Here is a 20,334-nt window from a genome sequence, read left to right on the forward strand (position 1 = left end):
GGGCTTCCATAAATAAATGCTGCTCTCTACATAAATGGCTTAAGTCAATCTCTTTTCCTCAATCTAGGTCATCCATTTCGCCGAGAGGTCCGCACCACCTGATCAACCTCGGATTGGAGCTGTATTCTCCGGTGAGCAGAACACTCATTATCATGAAGGTTCACAGATTCTAAAGGCAGAAAACAGGCTTCAGCAATGATCCCGAGGCTAAGCAGTTAATTGTAGCGCACTTTCGTGATGAGGAAGGATTAGAATTGGAGAGAAATAGAATATTAGATTCAGGCAAAAGCTTTGAATCTCACTCTGGATGAGGACACTGCTTAAGATCAGCCGTGCAAAAAATATCCCTTCAAAGCATTCTGAGATCCTAATAGCTTCTCCTGTATCCAGAGAGCAGATTAGATAAAGTCACATTTTATTATTAAAATAGGTATTACCCCGTATATAGTGCTCTATATTATCTGCCCGTATTCTGACTTCATTAATAAACTTATATCTAAGTACTGTACTGTAGCTGACATTTATTTTTCTTATCTCATAACTATTAAAAAAAAAAAAAACTACAGACCGCCGAAGCATTCACCCCTATGTGGCCCCTATCATTCACTAGTCCCTTTTTTCCTAATTGATGATTATATATGGCATTGGTGATAAAAGTTGCCAACTTAAGCTTTGTCACAGAGTTCCTGGCAATATTGCAGCCATATGTTTTCCGCATTTTAAAAATACCGTGCTGTATACTTTTTACTGCAAGCATATGTGTTGAGTAGCATAATTAACAACACTACTGAATACAGTATGGCGGCACATTAGAGCCTTTTCTTAAAGGGGTTGTCCACCGAAAATCTTTTTTCTTTAAAAATAAACTGGTGTCAGAAAGTTATATAGATTTTTAATTTACTTCTATTAAAAAAACTTAAGTCTTCTTGTACTTATTAGCTACTATATGTCATGCAGGAAATGTTTTATTTTCAGTCTGACACAGTGCTCTCTGGTGACATCTCTGGCCAAGACAGGAGAGGTTTTCTATGGGAAGCTTTTCGCTGGACAACCCCTTTAAATCTTCTTGTATGTTGGCTCAGTGGGTTCCAATGTACACTCACCGGCCACTTTATTAGGTACACCTGTCCAACTGCACGTTACTTATTAGCTACTATATGTCATGCAGGAAATGTTTTATTTTCAGTCTGACACAGTGCTCTCTGGTGACATCTCTGGCCAAGACAGGAGAGGTTTTCTATGGGAAGCTTTTCGCTGGACAACCCCTTTAAATCTTCTTGTATGTTGGCTCAGTGGGTTCCAATGTACACTCACCGGCCACTTTATTAGGTACACCTGTCCAACTGCACGTTACTTATTAGCTACTATATGTCATGCAGGAAATGTTTTATTTTCAGTCTGACACAGTGCTCTCTGGTGACATCTCTGGCCAAGACAGGAGAGGTTTTCTATGGGAAGCTTTTCGCTGGACAACCCCTTTAAATCTTCTTGTATGTTGGCTCAGTGGGTTCCAATGTACACTCACCGGCCACTTTATTAGGTACACCTGTCCAACTGCACGTTACCACTTAATTTCTAATCAGCCAATCACATGGCGGCAACTTAGTGCATTTAGGCATGTAGACATGGTCAAGACAATCTCCTGCAGTTCAACCGAGCATCAGTATGGGGAAAAGAGGTGATTTGAGTGCCTTTGAACGTGGCATGGTTGTTGGTGCCAGAAGGGCTGGTCTGAGTATTTCAGAAACTGCTGATCTACTGGGATTTTCACGCACAACCTATCTAGGGTTTACAGAGAATGGTCCGAAAAAGAAAAAACATCCAGTGAGCGGCAGTTCTGTGGGCGGAAATGCCTTGTTGATGCCAGAGGTCAGAGGAGAATGGGCAGACTGGTTCGAGCTGATAGAAAGGCAACAGTGACTCAAATAGCCAACCGTTACAACCAAGGTAGGCAGAAGATCATCTCTGAACGCACAGTACCTCGAACTTTGAAGCAGATGGGCTACAGCAGCAGAAGACCACACCGGGTGCCACTCCTTTCAGCTAAGAACAGGAAACTGAGGCTTAAATTTGAACAAGCTCATCGAAATTGGACAGTAGAAGATTGGAAAAACGTTGCCTGGTCTGATGAGTCTCGATTTCTGATGCGACATTCGGATGGTAGGGTCAGAATTTGGCGTCAACAACATGAAAGCATGGATCCATCCTGCTTTGTATCAACGGTTCAGGCTGGTGGTGGTGGTGTCATGGTGTGGGGAATATTTTCTTGGCACTCTTTGGGCCCCTTGGTACCAATTGAGCATCGTTCCAACGCCATAGCCTACCTGAGTATTGTTGCTGACCATGTCCATCCCTTAATGACCACAATGTACCCAACATCTGATGGCTACTTTCAGCAGGATAATGCACCATGTCATAAAGCTAGAATCATCTCAGACTGATTTCTTGAACATGACAATGAGTTCACTGTACTCAAATGGCCTCCACAGTCACCAGATCTCAATCCAATAGAGCATCTTTGGGATGTGGTGGAACGGGAGATTCGCATCATGGATGTGCAGCCGACAAATCTGCGGCAACTGTGTGATGCCATCATGTCAATATGGACCAAAATCTCTGAGGAATGCTTCCAGCACCTTGTTGTATCTATGCCACGAAGAATTGAGGCAGTTCTGAAGGCAAAAGGGGATCCAACCCGTTACTAGCATGGTGTACCTAATAAAGTGGCCAGTGAGTGTATATATATGCAGGTGCATACACCAAATTTAGTATTGAAATGTATAAGCACAGCCTAACTATTTTCTTAGTACTGTGTAAATGAATGAGAGAGGCTGGAGCACAGGGGCGTAGCTAATGTCTCCTGGGCCCTGGTGCGAGAGGCCAACTTGGGCCCCCCCCTCGTTTCACGACCAAGTGATGCTATTGGTGTGTGTATATATATATATATATATATATATATATACACACACACCAAGACAGATATTACCAATAACACCAGCATATTGGAAGAGGAAGTATTATCACCTTACATATTACCGCCATACTGTTACCGACCAAATCCTGTATACTGAGACCAATATTACCAGTAATACCAGTATATAGGAAGGAAACATTACCGCCACACCACAACCACAACCACTACCATCACCACCATATTGTTACTGACCAAATCCAGTATACTAAATCACCTCATCCAGTCATATAGAGGTGGCCCCAGCTCTACACAGGTTCTGTACACCATATACATTACAGTGCAGTTATATCAGGTGACTCACAGGAGACATCTTTTCTGATCAGAGTTCTTTCCTTTTCATCTTCTTCTCCATCTGTCCTGGGCCGTTATGAGAACTTCTCTGAGCCACAAATCCACTGAATCTGCCAGACAGACATTAGTCTCCTCACTCTGGCACCATCCACATCTCTATACACACTGCACATCTGTATTGACCCCTTTACACCCTCATTTAGTAGGTAGCCCTGACTCTATGTGACCCCCTAATAATATATGCCCCCCTCTGTGTATTCCCTCTCCCCCTATGTTGCCCCCCCCAATAGATGGCCCCTCTCCCCCCATGTTGCCCTCCTTATAGATGGTCCCCTTTCCCCCCTCCATATAGATGACCCCCTCTACCCCCTCCCTTATAGATGTCCTCCTCTCCCCCCTCCCTTATAGATGTCCTCCTCTCCCCCCTCCCTTATAGATGGCCCCCTCTCTCCTCACCCTCCCTTATGGATGGCCCCCTCTCCCCCCACCCTCCCTTATGGATGGCCCCCTCTCCCCCCCTCCCTTATAGATGGTCCCCTTTCCCCCCCCTCCCTTATAGATGGTCCCCTTCACCCCCCCCCCCTCCCTTATAGATGGTCCCCTTTCCCCCCACCCTCATAGATGGCTCCCTCTTTCCCCCCCACCCTCATAGATGGCTCCCTCTTTCCCCCCCACCTCATAGATGGCCCTCTCTTTTCCCCCCCACCCTCATAGATGGTCCCCTTTCCCCCCACCCTCATAGATTGTCCCCTTTCCCCCCACCCTCATAGATGGTCCCCTCTTTCCCCCACCCTCATAGATGGCCCCTCTTTCCCCCCACCCTCATAGATGGCCCCCTCTTTCCCCCCACCCTCATAGATGCCCCCCTCTTTCCCCCCACCCTCATAGATGGCCCACTCTTTCCCCCCACCCTCATAGATGGCCCCCTCTTTCCCCCCACCCTCATAGATGGCCCCCTCTTTCCCCCGCCGCTCAAAGATGCCCCCCTTTTTCCCCCCACCCCCGTGCAGGCTGATAAAAATAAATAAATTAACTCACCTGACAACGCGCTCCCACGTTGATCCTCTCTCCTCCTGGTCTGTCCCCGGCTGCGCGGCTGCCGGGGGTGTTGCGTCTTATCCCCGGCAGCGCGCACATCCCAGAGCTCCCTGGGCGCCGGAACCGGAAGTCAGGGCCCAAGGCGTGCAGGGAGCTCTGGGATGCGCGCGCTGCTGGGGATAAGACGCGACACCCCCGGCAGCCGCGCAGCAGCCGGGGGAAGACGGAGCCGGACTCTTGTGACCGCAAGCAAAACAATGCTTGCGGTCACAAGAGTGATTGATCGGGAGGGCCACTGCTGGAGCATTAGAGTTTACTTTTGGAAAGAGAGAGATCCATCTAACATCATTATTTAAAAGATGTACTGTTTCTCCTGGCAAACTCACCCAACCATTAAATTTTAAGGATAAAACATGTCCGCTTTCTTGCAGAAACAGCTCTTGTCCTGGCCATGATGTTGCAGCTCAGTTCCACTGACTTGAATGGAGCTACATTCTAATACCACACACTGCTAGGTTGGTTCTGTTCTTTTAAGAAAGTGGTTGTGTTTTGTCTAATCCTGGATAACTCCTTTAACACATCTACACTAAAAACTGACGGATTTTGCAAGACTAGATGTTATTCTAACAGCCCAGGTAGAAGAGGAAAGTTAAGGACAGTGAGCCCTAATGCTAGCAACCCATTCTATCCCTACCTACTTGTCACAGCTGCCCTAGTGATACTGAACAACTTGGAGGCGTTCTCTTCCTACACCAAAGGTGGAACACAAAACACAGACAAGACAAACAAACTATTAGAGATAGTCAGCTAGCAAAGGGTCAGAACCAGTGGGGAAGTAAAGTACAGAATCAGAACCAAAGCCATGATTAGACTGGACTTTGACATCCCAGCTACACACAGAAAAAAGCAGGAGCACCAAGTGTCAAGGAATGATGCCAAATGCAGAGGCAGAACTAGGGAAAAGTGATGGGTGTGGTGGAGAATCAATTACCAAGCAGAGGGAATAGAGTAGTGTTCAGTGTAAAACAAGATACTAAAAGAGCACAAGAATATAGCCAGGCACGCCTCCTGCGTTATTTTTTTGTGTCCGGAAGATGGCACAGAATGCTTAACAGGTGCGGATGTTACACAAAATCAAAAATATTCTGCTCTTATGCAAATCACATATCATCATGGTTAGAAACTGTAATCGCTCCATTTTAAAAGTTTCTCGGGTGACTCCAGAGTGTAGTCATGAAACATCATGTGTCACCTATGGGCAATGGTGAGAAAATACTTGGCCACATGCAGTACATATGTCTAATATATTGCGGTTTAACTGCATTTCTTTATTTACTTGCCAGTTTTAGCAATGACAACTTAACTTCTAAATAGCATAAGCTGTCAACCAACTGCAATGCTAGCTCATTGTGTGTTTTTACCCATAGGGATTTTTTAAAAATAATCAATTCTCTGCATGCTATTATCAGATTATGGTTTAGGTTTGTCTTTGGAGAATATTATATTATGATATTGCTATTCAGGCTACTACTTTTTGGTAGGCATAGTCTGGAAAAGATTTTTTTTAATAATATTTAAATGATCTTAGGGTTAGATAAAAAAAGATATGTAGTCACCAGCTACCAATCCCCCTCCATTGTAATTTAGTCAGTGCTGGTCCCCATTGCCAAACACTTTTGACACATAGGAAGTGCCAGCGGGGTGAGGCAGGTTACTGCTTTCTCCAGTGATTGACAGAACAGAACTTTCCAGTGTGTTCAGAGGAGAGCCAGAAGCTGTGAGACCATCCCCGGAGAACCCCTAAGTCACTGTCTTTGTGGCTGATTGACTGTGTAAGTGGCAAGATAAGATGTTAAGTCTTGTTTCCTGGGTCAGGGTAGTGATGGGCCCAAGAAATTGTTTGCAGGATTAAAGGGGTTGTCCGGCGATAAAAAATACAACTTTGTAATGTATGTTATGTCTGTGAATGGCCCCCTTCCCCGTGTTTCCCCCCACCCACGCTAGACCCGGAAGTGTGGTGCATTATACTCACCGCATCTCGTGTCGTCCACGGTCTCCGATCCTCAGCAGTGACGTCTTCTTCGGGAGGCCGGCGGATCTTCCCGAGTGCCGGCCACCCTCTGCAGCGTCATCCGAAGCTCAGCCGCGATTGGCTGAGCATAACTGTGCTCAGCCAATCGCGGCTGAGCAGCTGATGACGTGGCCGCTGCTGAGGATCAGAGACCGTGGTCGGCACGTGACAGGTAATGTATAGCGCACCACACTTCCGGGTACACGGGTGGGGGTGGTGGGACACGGGGAAGGGGGACATTCACAGACATAACATACATTACAAGGCTGGGTTCACACGCTGTAACTGTGCGGCTGTATTTTTTATGCGGCTGTAAATGTGCGGGTGAAACTCCGGCCGTGGGAAAAAATAGACATGCGGCTCAAAACATACGGTCATTTACTTGGAAATCTGGTTCAACTAAAAATAACAAATAAAATGTTAAGAAAGTGATGCAAACACCTCTGGATGCATCTGGGAAAGCAGGGAACACAGTTTACATGAATCGCTATTACCGGGGTTTGCGATCCTCTGCACTATAGCCGATGTCTCTCATGGTTAATATATTGAATTAATAAAACACATTTTCTGTCTAATAAAGTCCCTTTTATTGTTCAATAATTAAATGTAAACGATTCCATCATTTTGCAATTAAATATACTGTTAAAATAAATCTATATATAAATAAATGTATATTTATATATATATTTATTTTTTGACAGTATATTGAATTGCACAATGATGGATTCGTTAGAATTAAATTATTGAACAAAGAAACTGTATTTATTTAAACGAAAATGTGTTTTCTTAATTAAATATTAATTAGTACAGGAAGCTCTATAAGCCGGTAATTCATATTCACGGCAATAGAGCTTTCTGTACTAATCATCACTTTACTTTACTCAAAACATCAAATGTTTCTTCTAATTATGTTGTGACAATAGCATTATTAGAAGAAACATTTAGAATTATATGTGCGCTCAGCTGATTGGCTGTTCGGCTGAGCGCACATATAATAAGCCGGTCCGCAGTACAGTGACTTCATTGTGCTGCGGACCAGCGAAGGGGACCCTGTGCGGTTTTTTTTAATTATTTATTTATTTAAAAAAAAACACGCATAGGGTCCCCCCTATTTTTATAACCAGCCGGGTTAAAAACCAAACGACAGCAGCCTGGTAACACCAGGGTGGGAAGAGCCATTGTTTTAGGCCCTCCCCAGCCTAAATATTACCAGCCTGCTGCCGCCCGGTCCAGGAGCGCCAATTTTGACGCTCCGGGACCACTGGCACCCGGCTCTTCCCAGTACCCCTGGTGGCATTGGGTACTGGGGTAATAATAGGGGGTTAGTGTTAGCCATTTTATACCGGCTAACACTAGACCCCAACTTAGTAATGGATTCCGTCTATTAGACAGCTTCCACTACTAAGTCTAAAAAGTAAAGAAATAAAGACAAGACACAAGTTTAAAAAAATTTTTATTCAAATAAAAACACCCCCACACCCCTCATTGACCATTTTATTTAAAAAATTCAAAGAACAACCGCTGGTCATCGACGTAGTCCATGGAATCCGACGTAATCCCCAGGATACCGATATCTGAAAAACAAAAAGGGAGAAACACACAAAAAAAACACAAACAGGAGCACAACACCCATCATTGTGAGCGGTGTTGTGCTCCTTACAGTATGCAGCATCCTTACAGATCGCTGCTTACAGTCTGACCCCCAAGGGGTTAAGGGAGGATGTATTGCATCCCCCTTAACCCCCGGGGGGCCAGACTGATGTCAGACTGCACCCATCCCAGCAAGGAAGGGGTTAACTGACCCCCCCTTCCTTGCTGGGAGGGGTGCAGTGCCGGGGAGGGGGTGGGGAGAGCTCTATACTCACCCCGATGTGTCCTCTTCGCTGGTCCGCAGCACAATGAAGTGACTGTACTGCGGACCGGCTTATTATATGTGCGCTCAGCCGAACAGCCAATCAGCTGAGCGCACATATAATTCTAAATGTTTCTTCTAATAATGTTATTGTCATAACATAATTAGAAGAAACATTTGATGTTTTCATTAAAGTAAAGTGATGATTAGTACAGAATGCTCTATTGCCGGCATATGAATTAACGGCTTATAGAGCTTCCTGTACTAATTAATATTTAATGAATAAAACACATTTTCTTGGAAATAAATTCAGTTTCGTTGGTCAATAATTTAATTCTAACGAATCCATCATTGTGCAATTCAATATACTGTCAAAAAATAAATATATAGATAAATATTCATTTATTTATATATCTATTTTTTTTAACAGTATATTTAATTGCAAAATGATGGATTCGTTAGAAATAAATTATTGATCAACGAAAGTGTCTTGATTACAAATAAAATGTCTTTGATTAATTTAATATATTAACTATTAGAGGCATCGGCATTCGGCATCATTGCCGGCTATTTTTGAAGTACTCCGTACGGACCGCCTGTCAATCCACGGCCGCATGTCCAGCCGCAAATAATGGTCTTGTTCATTTTTTACGGGTCCGTTTACGATAGGGCCGTAGATTCAGAGATAGTGTGCACTGTGCAGCCGCATATCCTATACTTCCCAGCATACACACGAACCATCAAAAATACCGCCGCACAATTACAGCCGCACATACAGCCGCACTCTTACAACGTGTGAACCGAGCCCAAAGTTGTATAACTTTGTAATGTGTGTTATTCTGTGAATAATTTTTTATCGCCGGACAACCCCTTTAAGGGGTTAATCCCTTACCACACCATGTACAGAAAATAAAATATTAACATCTACAACTAGACAACAAGAAAAATGGAAGAGTATGTATCAATATAATTTTATATAGATAATAAGTTCTATCTAAGACTTTACACTGCAATTTCTTTCAGCTTCAAAGAAGTGCAGGTCTCTGCCTCTGAGTAGTAGCATCCAGTTGACTCAATTATCTCTCGCTACATCAACCAAAATTAAAGGCATCTTCAAGATCCCAGATGTTCACCTGTCAGAGACATGTTCTTGCACTATAGCACTAGCTTTCCAGATTTAGCTGCTAATCTACATTAAACAGGGTTTAAAGGCAAATAAAACTAATGGCATGTGTCCCTTAATTTGCTGACTGTATCATCCCGCACAAAAAACAACAACCTCCCATTGTATTCTCCTGTCTCCTGCTGTAATAAGGTCTCTGTCTCTCCCCAGTAAAATGTAATTACACCGCTCCTGTAGAATGTCACACTCCTCTTAATCTGAGATTAAATTAACTCTTCAGCAACGGTAAATGTGAAAAAAAAGTCATGTTGTTATTCCATGTATTTCTAGTAGCAAAAATATAAAAGAAAGAACACGTAATAGAAAATTCTGAGTGACCGTAAACTGTTTAAAATGACTGACAGATCAATTAGCCGAATAAAAATATTAATACCATCAACTTTGAACAATCACTTTCTATAATGCAAATATTTCTGCAAATAACCAGGGAATTGTGGATGGTAAAATTCAGCATCATATGGCACCCAAATCATTGTAATGTATAGTCCTCAGGGTAAGAATATCTCACTGTACCAGCTTCTCCACTTCAAATAATTAAGGGGGAACGGGGCGGGAGGGAGGATTAAAAGGGTATATGGAAAGGACATATTTTCAACATTTGAATGTAAAATCATGGCTTTGGTTTCAGTTGTCAGAATAAGGTTTATGGGGGCCCCCCAAGACTCCACCCACAAATGGAGATATGAGAATTCCGCTGTCCAAGTCCTTTGTTCTCAGAGAGATAAGTTGTGCTAAACATTCATGTGTCCAGGGAGAACATGAGAGATAATTGGCAGACAAACAGTTATTAAAAATGTCTACCCATCTGCAGGGGTGTAACTATCACTGTAGCAGCCATAGCAGTTGCTATGGGGTCCGCCGCATCAGGGCGCCTGGTGGCCCGCTCCTGGGCCACCACACTGGGCCCCCTGAGCAGTCATCATGTGCAGTTCCCAGTGGCGAGATGTAAATGTAAATGTCTCTTTAACTGCAAGCACTCCTGATTAGCCACCATACATTTTCGGGTCAACCATTTAAAATATTGCTAATGTGTGGCTATAGACATGGCAGAAAGCTATATTTTTACCCCTTTCTCTCCTATGACAAGTTATCATTGACTAATTTGGTGTAAATGAGTGAACATGATATATGTATTGCTGACATTCAGAGCAGACATGTGGCTAGACCGGTGCGTAAATGGGTTAATTCAGTGAGATGGTCTCTAGAGTTCTTTATTATAATTCATCACACACAATGAGGTCATAAGTCCTACTAGATAATTCAGTCCCTCCGGGTCATCATGCATACGAGTAACTGAGTAGAACAATATATTAAATTACGTTGATGTCTATTGACTGGGACTTCCTGTGTCACACATTACATTATAAAGTTCTCTAAGCTGGTGTCTCCCTTGTGTCCTTGTAAACAAGTCATTTCCTTAATCTAAAGGCTCAAGGATCCATGCTGTCTCCAATAGCTAAGATACCGAAGGATGCAGCAGTGCCTAACTCCTTGAAGTTATACTGTATGTTGTCACCACTAGAGACCCTTTAATAAAAACTTAGTACAACATTGTAGATGTGGCTGACTCACTTATCTGTTCTGAACAAACTGTTTGCTATAATTGGTTGAAAATAGCCCAGGCATATGACCATTGGATAGTCACAATGTCATGACTGTACCGATTGGGACCTTGGTGCAGTCCTCAGCTTGTAGGGATGGTCGAGACTGCACTTTTGGCCATGAATTAGAGCTTATTCTGTGTTTCATTTGCCCCAGTGTGAACACAGTTCAAATCCTTCTTCTCTGGTATTTATATTCCATTACACCAATCTCCTCCTTGTTGAGTTTTCTCTGGCCGCATCACAGCTAACCTCTATTTTGCCTAGGTGATTGACATCTTGTCTTTCCACTTATCCTGGCTGGATTCATGTGCTGGACCAGCCCCCCTGACCTTCTATATATACTTATTCTGTTAACCCTTTGCCAGCTATTAGTCTTATTTGTGAAGCGTGCTAGAGTATCTTGTGTTCTCTCTCTGTCTGCTGTTTCTAGTTTTCCTACTTTGGCTTATCCTGACCTCAGCTCTGTTACCTATTTCCTTGGATTCGGTTTTTGTACCTTGCTGCCCGTTGGGTTTTGAGCTTGGCCTGTTGACTATCCTGTGTATAATACTTTGTCTTGTTCTGTGTTTTCACCTTTATCACAAGTAGGGACCATCTTTGTGGTTGTCCACAGTCACCTAGGACTGTTGAGGCAAGTAAGCAGGGTCAGCTGGTGGGCTGGTGGGACCTGATTAGTAGGGCTCACTGTCTGTCCTTCCATCCCCTTCCCTGGCTATACCCTACCTACGGTCGTTACACACAGTACATGGTAGTCATAGGATTGGAGTTTACATTATAAGTATTTGTATTCCCTCTGTGTAAACAGGAGATTCATTGTAAAGATATTGCAAGTGAGAGCCAATGTAACTGATTGGTGCCCATTTGTGTCCTTGCACTGCCAATCAGGCTGTGGAAAGGGACCTTGTGAGGAAAAGGGAGTATGGTTCATCAATATATTGATATAACTATATATCAATATAGCCCATGGCTCACCATCTGCCAGGAAGCCATACTCCGCAGGGGGGTCTAGTGTCCAGAGCCCTCCAGGTCCCTAAGTGTGAAAAGTATCACTCTGAGAGGCCAACAGGCATCCAAAGCCCTGATAACAGATTCCCCTACCTAGATCAGAGCAAATATCTCCAGACTGAGTGGCACCATAATTCCATAATGAGTTATGGAATTTCCGTGCGGCCTAGCCATATGAAAAGTATATTTTCTGAATCGTCTGACCCACCCGAAGGTCCCTCTGTGTCTCACTCCTCTCTGGGACCCTGCGATGGGGAGATACGGAGAACTGGTAGACCGAGCTGGGTAAAGGAGTCGTGTTTGGTCTCCAAACGTTCTAGGGGCCCAGCCGGACCCAGTGGTACCAGAACCATCTCCCTATGACCCGATGTTAGGAAGATATGACCCACTTTGGGGTTATAGGGGTTTTGGGCTGTAAGCCCAAGGGGGAGTAGCTGAGACCAGCCCACACCTGGGAGGGGGGCGTGGCGGCCAGGTGTATATATCCCAGGGGCTAGCTAGGACCCATTGTTCTTTGTCCGGGGAGGCCATGATGATAGGTCGGAGAAGTTCCTGAAAACCAACGCAGCAAGCACACGCCTCCCATGCGTCGCTTTACCACCCAAATTACGGTAACGACCAATTGCTAAAACTGTCTGTGCTACCACCTGTACTTTGTCTCTGACCACTGTATATATTATCCTGTGTATATTGTGTGTTGTTTAGTGCGCCCTTAAGGCAATTAAATATCCTATTTAATCTGTGGCTGTTATTTTGTCTCGATCAACGTACCCACACGCCCTTGTTTGCAAGCTAACGCTATCACTCGGGGCTGGCTTCTGGCCCGATATAGTATTATTATATCTTAACGAGAAGCTGGTGGCAGCTTTACCAGTCTTCCTGTGCCCACGTGGACAGGGTGGCGGTGTAAATCAATACCCAGCTGACCTCCCGTACTCCTGGTAGAGTGTGGGACGTCACAGACCCTAAAAATGATTTGTAGGGCTCCGCTCTCCCAACAGAAGAGCTGATCTCTGAACCTTTTTACACAATTATGGAGAAATTTTTATCCCATTGCTTTATATGTTCCTATTCACACATCTGCAAATTTTGCGGATCCATGATCCATAAAAAAAAGAGCATGTACTAGTGTAGACCATAATTGTGGCACAGACACACTAATAGAAGTCTATGGGACCCGTATTTCTTGCAGACCTTGTGGACATTATGTCCGCAACATGTGCAAAAAATATGGATCCTTGATTCTAGCTAGTGTTATCATTTTAACAATTTCTTCTTTTTTACAAATACTTTCTACTTTTTACAGAGCCTTAAAAAATACAGAAAATACGGATGAAACTACGAATTAATTTTGCAGATTGCAGACAGAAAACTTGAACTCAAAATATGGTCCACAAAAATATACAGATGTATGAATGAGGCCTAACAACTAGAGATGAACAAATCTACAATAATAACAAAGCAAATTGCTTCGTTATTTCGGCAGTCGGCTTATCAGCTGGCTCCCTTTTAACTCAGTGCCACTCTTTCTTGGGTGCCTGGAAAAGCTGGATGCAGTCCTGGGAAACTTCTGGGACTTGATGCAGCTTTTCCAGGCACCCGGAGCGGCACAGAGTTAAAAGGCGACTGCCGAGCTAACGAAGCAATTTGCTTCATTATTACTGTAGATTCGCTCATCTCTAGTTTCAAAAATGTGGATATTTTCAGAGAAATACAGCAGCATCAGCACAAAGCAAAAAAATGATAACTGGTGCACATATCATCAAACCGGACCCAGGTTTACAAATTCTCCAAAATAAGCGAAGCGGACTGCAAATCCAAAGGAATTCAGTATTTATTATCACACCAGGTGCATGACGTTTCGGCTATCTCACACCTGGTGTGATAATAAATACTGAATTCCTTTGGATGTGCCATCCTCTCCGCCTATTTTGGAACAATATGGATACGCTACTACATTCTTTTCCCTATAAAAGCCAATAAACAATAAAAAGAATTTCCTCTTTTCATTTCACCCTCCCCCAAAAAGAGAAATAAATAGGTCTAGAAGAGCTCATGATTGACACCCACATCATTAAAATAACAACTGTACCATCTATATTCTGAACAACAAGGAGCCACCACATTTTTCTTTTTTATGCTCATTTAAACAGTCAAACAAAAAAATTTACAAATTTTTCTTTACACAAATTAAAAAAGGCGACACGGACCCATAACAATATCACAAGACTGGAACTTGTAAGAGGCTCTAATTCTAGGCCACAAAACGGAATAGATAATGAGGAGTGCATCCTAAAGTAACCATCACGTATGTGAGATGTCCGGATGGTAATGCAAGTAATGATATGACATATTGATTTCTCCTCCGTGTTGTGGTACACATCAATGGCGCTGCATCCACCATGCCTCGTGTTTCTTTGTAGAATGCATCTTGTCATTGATTTAAACTCAACACACAGACAGCTGCTGCTCTGATAGTCTGGGGAAGGACAGATGGCTGCACATAATGTGCTTTCATTGTCTTCTCGAGGGACCTGCTACAGACATCCATAAAACAATGCCTTCATTCCACAACATCAACCTGCAAGGCTTTGTTAGCTAGCTGACCATTGTATTGCTGCATTCCTTCCAACACTTCCTACAGGGGGCCAGGAGGCCTGACTGGCTTCTAAATTCGCATGTGGATACAAATGGAAATCTAGTTCCAGCAACTGCTAGGAAGTGTTATACACTCTATAGTACAACAGAAATGGAGAGTAAGCCCCCTCCTGGTGCGGGTTCATAACGCCATGTCATCAATATAAAACGTCCTTTAGCTCTTGTAGAAGAAGTGGGACTGGAGCATTTCGTGCTGCATTCTCCTTCCCCTATTGGTAACAATAAAGTCTCAGGAGATGGAGCCTGGTGCCGGTCCCCACTACTAATAAAACTGTGCAGCCTGAATTGAGCCCAATCCATTCATTGGCCCCATAGATATAGTTTTGGCTGTCTCTATATATTCCCTCACTTGCTATAACATAATACCCCTAATGTTAATATGATGTGCCTAATACAGAATAGAGCGCCCTCAGTTCACCTCTAACCCACCAAGACAGAGACATGCACGAGAGCTCTGAAGAAACTCCTGTGGTACTTGACATCAAGATCAAGACACCAGCAGCCGATCCCTGTAAGTTGTAAGGTGCGGCTTTCATTAATCAGACTTTGTTTTCTGCATGCCCCAGGTGCTTTATCAGATTGAGATCTAGTGAATTTGAGGACCAACCCAACACCATGGACCTGCTTGTGGCAGTGGTCTGAGGTCAGCATGGGCACTCTTACCAGTCAGCAGCTTCATATGTAGCAAATTTGGCGGGACCTGCTGCATGGTGGGCACAAAGTTTACCCCTGCATAAGCCAGGGGCGCACATTGGTAAATGTGCTCCTGTGTGTTTTGACACCTTTTTTACAGTTTGGGCTACGGTAACCCTTCTTTAGTATTGGACCAGATGCCTTCATTCTCCATGCATTAATGACTAAACAACCACTGTGTCCTGTGTTTTTTATTGGGCCCCGTTGACACAATGGAATCAGCGCTGAGATTCCACGTGGAAACCCCCTGCGCGGACTTGGCACCGAATCCTGCCTTCAATGTGTTTGAATGGGAGGGCTCATGAGCCTCCGCTCTCTGCACCTCTCCGCTCAAAGAATTCTTTAAGTGGAGAGGCACGGAGAGCGGAGGGGTGAGCCCTCCCATTCAAACACATTGAAGGCAGGATTCGGTGCCAAGTCCGTGCGGGAAGGGGGGGGGGGATTCCGCACAGAATCTCTGCGCTGATTCTGTAGTGTGAATGGGGCCTTAAACTAGAGCTACAAGGCAATTTTGATTGTGTGGCTTGAGGAACCCACATTGTGACATTTAAACTACAGACTGTTAATGTGGTCATGATGTAAGAGGCAACACAAAATGATAGTTTCTCGGCATTGACCTTACAAGTCATATGTGTCTCGATATGCTTGCAACTACTCAGCGATTTGGTTATTTTCTTTAAAGTCAAAGTCACATGACATTAGGTTGCAGACAAATCTGTTAAATCACAATTGGGCCATTCACGGCATGTATACATTGACAAACTGTCGAAAAGGATGCTGATATAGGTGTATGTACAGGCATGGGCCTCACTGGCTTTAACGGGTCATTTCCTGAATGTACAGTATACATGTATTTACTTGACTCAAAAGCACAGCGAGTCACACTGAGTGCAAGTAAAACATGTACATATAGGAAGTGATCAGAACATAGTTACTAGATGACTTGCTACTGCCCTGGGCAGTTCCAGACATGGACAGAGGTGGCAGCAGAGAGCACAGTGTCAAGACTGGAGAGAATACACCACTTCCTGCAGAATATACAGAAGCAGATAAGTACCAGAGGACTTTAGATTTTATAATAGAAGTAAATTACAAATCTCTGGTACTTTCTGGTACCATTCGTTTGAAAGGGGAAAACAATTGGTTGACAATCCCTTTAAATATACTTGTGGTGTCCTCTTGCTAGGATCATACACAATCTGTTAGTGTTATCTTCCTCTAATCAGAGCTATAACTAGCTGGATAACAGGCATAGCAACAACTACAGGGGCCCATCTGTGATCAGAGGTAAGATCCAGTTATCCCACTGAGTTCAACTGTTATCAGTTCTGAATAGAATCTTTAAGAACTTGACATAAGAGGATAACTCAGAGTTATTTTAATGGTGATTCCTTACATCCACAGGAAAACACTCTACAGAGCCATAGGCGGTTTTCTTTCCATATAAATCTAGCCTAATGTATGCAAGGTGTCACGGTGAAGTGGCCATTTGGCTGTCATCTTGTTGAAAACTATTTCATATAAGGAGATTAAGTGGGTCCCTATGGGAATGAAAAGTCTTATACTGAGTATATGTTCTAAATTATATCCTTCCAGCATAGGATAAAGCTAAGTCTGTCTTCCCATCTCTGGAACACAGCAAGTATAGAAGTCCAACACCTCCAGCATTTTCCTGGACACTTTCCTTAGATCATTCTTTTCTTAGATCTTCTTGGGATGAGACAACATCTTGAGGGATTTCTATTATTCATTCCGTACGTGGGAACCAACATGATGAATTCACTATGTCACAGAACTGTTTTTCTATCAACAGGTAAAACTGAAGTTTCCGTCTCTGAGTTTCCGTTCAATTACTATACCGGACATGACTTCACATATGTGTTCTGGGCCTCTGTATGGGGTCCCACCAGGCTTTCCATCACTCCTGACAGCAATTATATTTTAGCACAAAAACCTTACAGGGGTTACCTCGCCTTGGAAAAACATGGCCACTTTTTTCCAAAACAACATCCCTCTTGTCTCTAGTTCAGGTGTAGTTTTCAATTAAAGGGAACCAATCACCTAAAAACGTCTATTACGCTATGAGAATGTGCTGTAGCAATGTACAACCTGCAAACTTACTTTATAAACTTGGCACGCTGTATGTAAATTGTCCCCAAGTAGTCATCTAGGCAGTGAGCCGTCGGCAAGTAGTCACTGTCCCCTGGGCGTTCCTGTGTGGTAATCACACCCTGGGCTCTGGGTGTGATTCAAACTACATAATCGTGACTTCTACCAGAGGCGCCCTTTCCCTCATATCGGCACACCTACATTGCACATGCGTGGAACAGCAGGTTTGATCCGTGTTGTACTGCGCAGGTGCAGAATAGCCTCAAACTCATTGCCAGATCTCCGTCCCTAAACCTGCGCAGTATGGCATGGATCGGACCCGATGTACTGCGCATGTGCGGTGTAGTAAATACATCACAGTAATTATGCAGTTTGAATCTCACCCAGAGGGCGCAGGAACGCCCAGGGAACAGTGACTACTTGGCGACAGCTCACCACCCAGATAACTACTTGGGGACAATTTGCATACAGCGCGCCAAGTTTATAAAGTAAGTTTGCAGGTTGTATATTGCAGGGAGGGGGGTGTAACAGCATGTATGGGAAGTGTGCTGGGTGCTGCTCAGCACATTTCCAGAGAGTAATGGATGTGTTTTAGGTGATTGGTTCTCTTTAAGCTCCATTCACTTCAATGGAATGGAGAAACAAAACCTGCACCCAAACTCATGTTGTCTATGGAAGAAAGTGGCCATGTTTTTTGGGGGTTTTTTTTTAACGCTGCATAACTCTCTATGACAGACCCCATTAGAGGTTAAAAGGTTGGTGGTCATTTGGATCTGTTGCTTGTATACATTAATATAATTTTTACTTTCTTTTGTCCAATACATTGCAATACATCACAATCTGAACAGAGCAAAGCCAAAAAGCATGTCGCATAGTTCGAAAGGTATTTGTAAATCACAACACTAAAATAGTATAGTGCATGTTCTGGCCATATGTATATTGCAAGTCGTACCTTGTACTAGAAGATCAGTCGCCTTATAATGCCCTAACAATAGCCTCTTAAACCAATGCTCACATATGCTAATAATGAAACCTGAGCTCTTTCAGCCAAAGAAAAGCACAATAAGAGCTTGCATGTTGCTTCCTTATGGTTCTGTAAACTCATTCATTTACATTATGCCTGTGGGGCTGTGGTCTGGATATTTGAACACCCAGATCCCAACCTAAAAAAGGAGTATACATGTTTTCTTTTATACCACACTGACTCACTTTTTTATTTCACCTTACAACCACAAGGTCTGTGTAGGGTCTGTGTAGGGGAGTTTTAAAGATTCTTAAAGAGGTAGTCCAGTTAAAAAGCTATATAGATTTGTAATTTACTTCTGTCCGTGCCGACACGCGTCTGCCATCTTGTGCCAAACGTCATCTTCGACGTTTGGCACAAGATGGCGGACGCGTGTCGGCACAGATCAGGTATGTATAATGCACTACACTTCCGGGTACACGGGTGGGGGTGGTGGGACACGGGGAAGGGGGCCATTCACAGACATAACATACATTACAAAGTTGTATAACTTTGTAATGTGTGTTATTCTGTGAATAATTTTTTACTGCCGCACTACCCCTTTAAGCTTTCTAGTACTTAGCAGCTGCTTTATGTCCTGCAGGAAGTGGTCTATTCTTTCCAGTTGGGCACCGTGCTTTCTGCTGCCATCTTTGTCCATGTCAGGAACTGTCCAAAACAGGCAATGTTTTCTATGGGGATTTTCTACTGCACTGGACAGTTCCTGTCATAGACAGAGGTAGCAGCAGAGAGCACTGTATCACACTGGAAAGAATACACCACTTCCTGCAGGACATATAGCAGCTGATAAGTACTAGAAAATGGGAGATTGTTAAATAGAAGTAATTTACAAATATGTATACCTTTCTGACACCAACTGATTTGAAACAAACATTTTCACTGGAATATCCCTTTAGGGTACAAACCCACTTGACGTATTTGCTGCGTGAATCAGTCTTAAAAATAAGCAGGCAAAACGCAGGTTGGTTTTATACGATTGTTCTGCGTTAAAATACGCATATGCGTATTTTTGAAGCGTGAAGCTTGTTGTTAGCAAAGCATCAGTTGTTAACAACCTGTGCGAAAAACGCATGTAGCTTCATGCTTCAAAAATACGCAATTGCGTATTTTAACAACTGATGCTTTGCTAACAACAAGCTTCACGCTTCAAAAATACGCAATTGCGTATTTTAACACAGAACAATTGTATAAAGCCAACCTGCGTTTTGCCTGCTTATTTTTAAGACTGATTCACGCAGCAAATACGTCAAGTGGGTTTGTACCCTTAAAGAGAATCCCTGTATCATGTACCTCTCTCTTGGACCCTATACTCGCGATAACAGATTGTATTAGTTATGTACAGAATTTGCTACCTAATTTCGTGTTCCATCTAATTTTGTCATTCAGGCTAGAAAATTATTAAAGCTACACTAGAAAGGCCACATCAAAAGCCGCTGTCAGGTGGAAGAAGAATAAAATATAAAATAAGGTACTAATACACCTGCCATAATAGACAGACATAGATTTCATTCTTATTAAGGAAATCCCTACATTGACTTTTATCCTGCAATAGTTAACTATGATAAAAGTGACACTGTAACATGAAAGGGAAAATAGCCTGCAGCTCTTACAGGAAAAGAATGTTTGTTTTCTTCCTGCTTGGCACTGCTAAAATCCAGTTCTGACACATGTTTTCACTTAGGGTGGCATAGCTCCACAACAGATAGATCTCCTTCACATTTTTGCCCACTTGAAACTTGCAATTTACTTTATGTGATGTTCAAAGCATTGCCAGATGGTTTCCAAAATCACAAGATGGGACGTTCCCACAATAGTCTAGTATGGTTCTAGGG

General features: G+C 43.3%; 1 protein-coding gene and 1 long non-coding RNA gene across 6 annotated transcripts in view; one reads left to right on the plus strand and one right to left on the minus strand.

Moving 5' to 3' along the window:
• Window positions 1-460, plus strand: part of LOC138783700 (uncharacterized) — a 106,559-nt gene extending 106,099 nt beyond the window's left edge. The window contains exon 5 of the long non-coding RNA XR_011361735.1: window positions 68-460. This is a non-coding gene — a long non-coding RNA (uncharacterized lncRNA). The remainder of the gene's footprint in view (window positions 1-67) is intronic.
• The window catches only part of CHN2 (chimerin 2), a 286,428-nt gene that overhangs the window by 68,963 nt on the left and 197,131 nt on the right, over window positions 1-20,334 (minus strand). The window lies entirely within an intron of this gene.

The sequence above is a fragment of the Dendropsophus ebraccatus genome, chromosome 2 (assembly GCF_027789765.1).
Source record: "Dendropsophus ebraccatus isolate aDenEbr1 chromosome 2, aDenEbr1.pat, whole genome shotgun sequence".
NCBI classification, from domain to species: domain Eukaryota; kingdom Metazoa; phylum Chordata; class Amphibia; order Anura; family Hylidae; genus Dendropsophus; species Dendropsophus ebraccatus.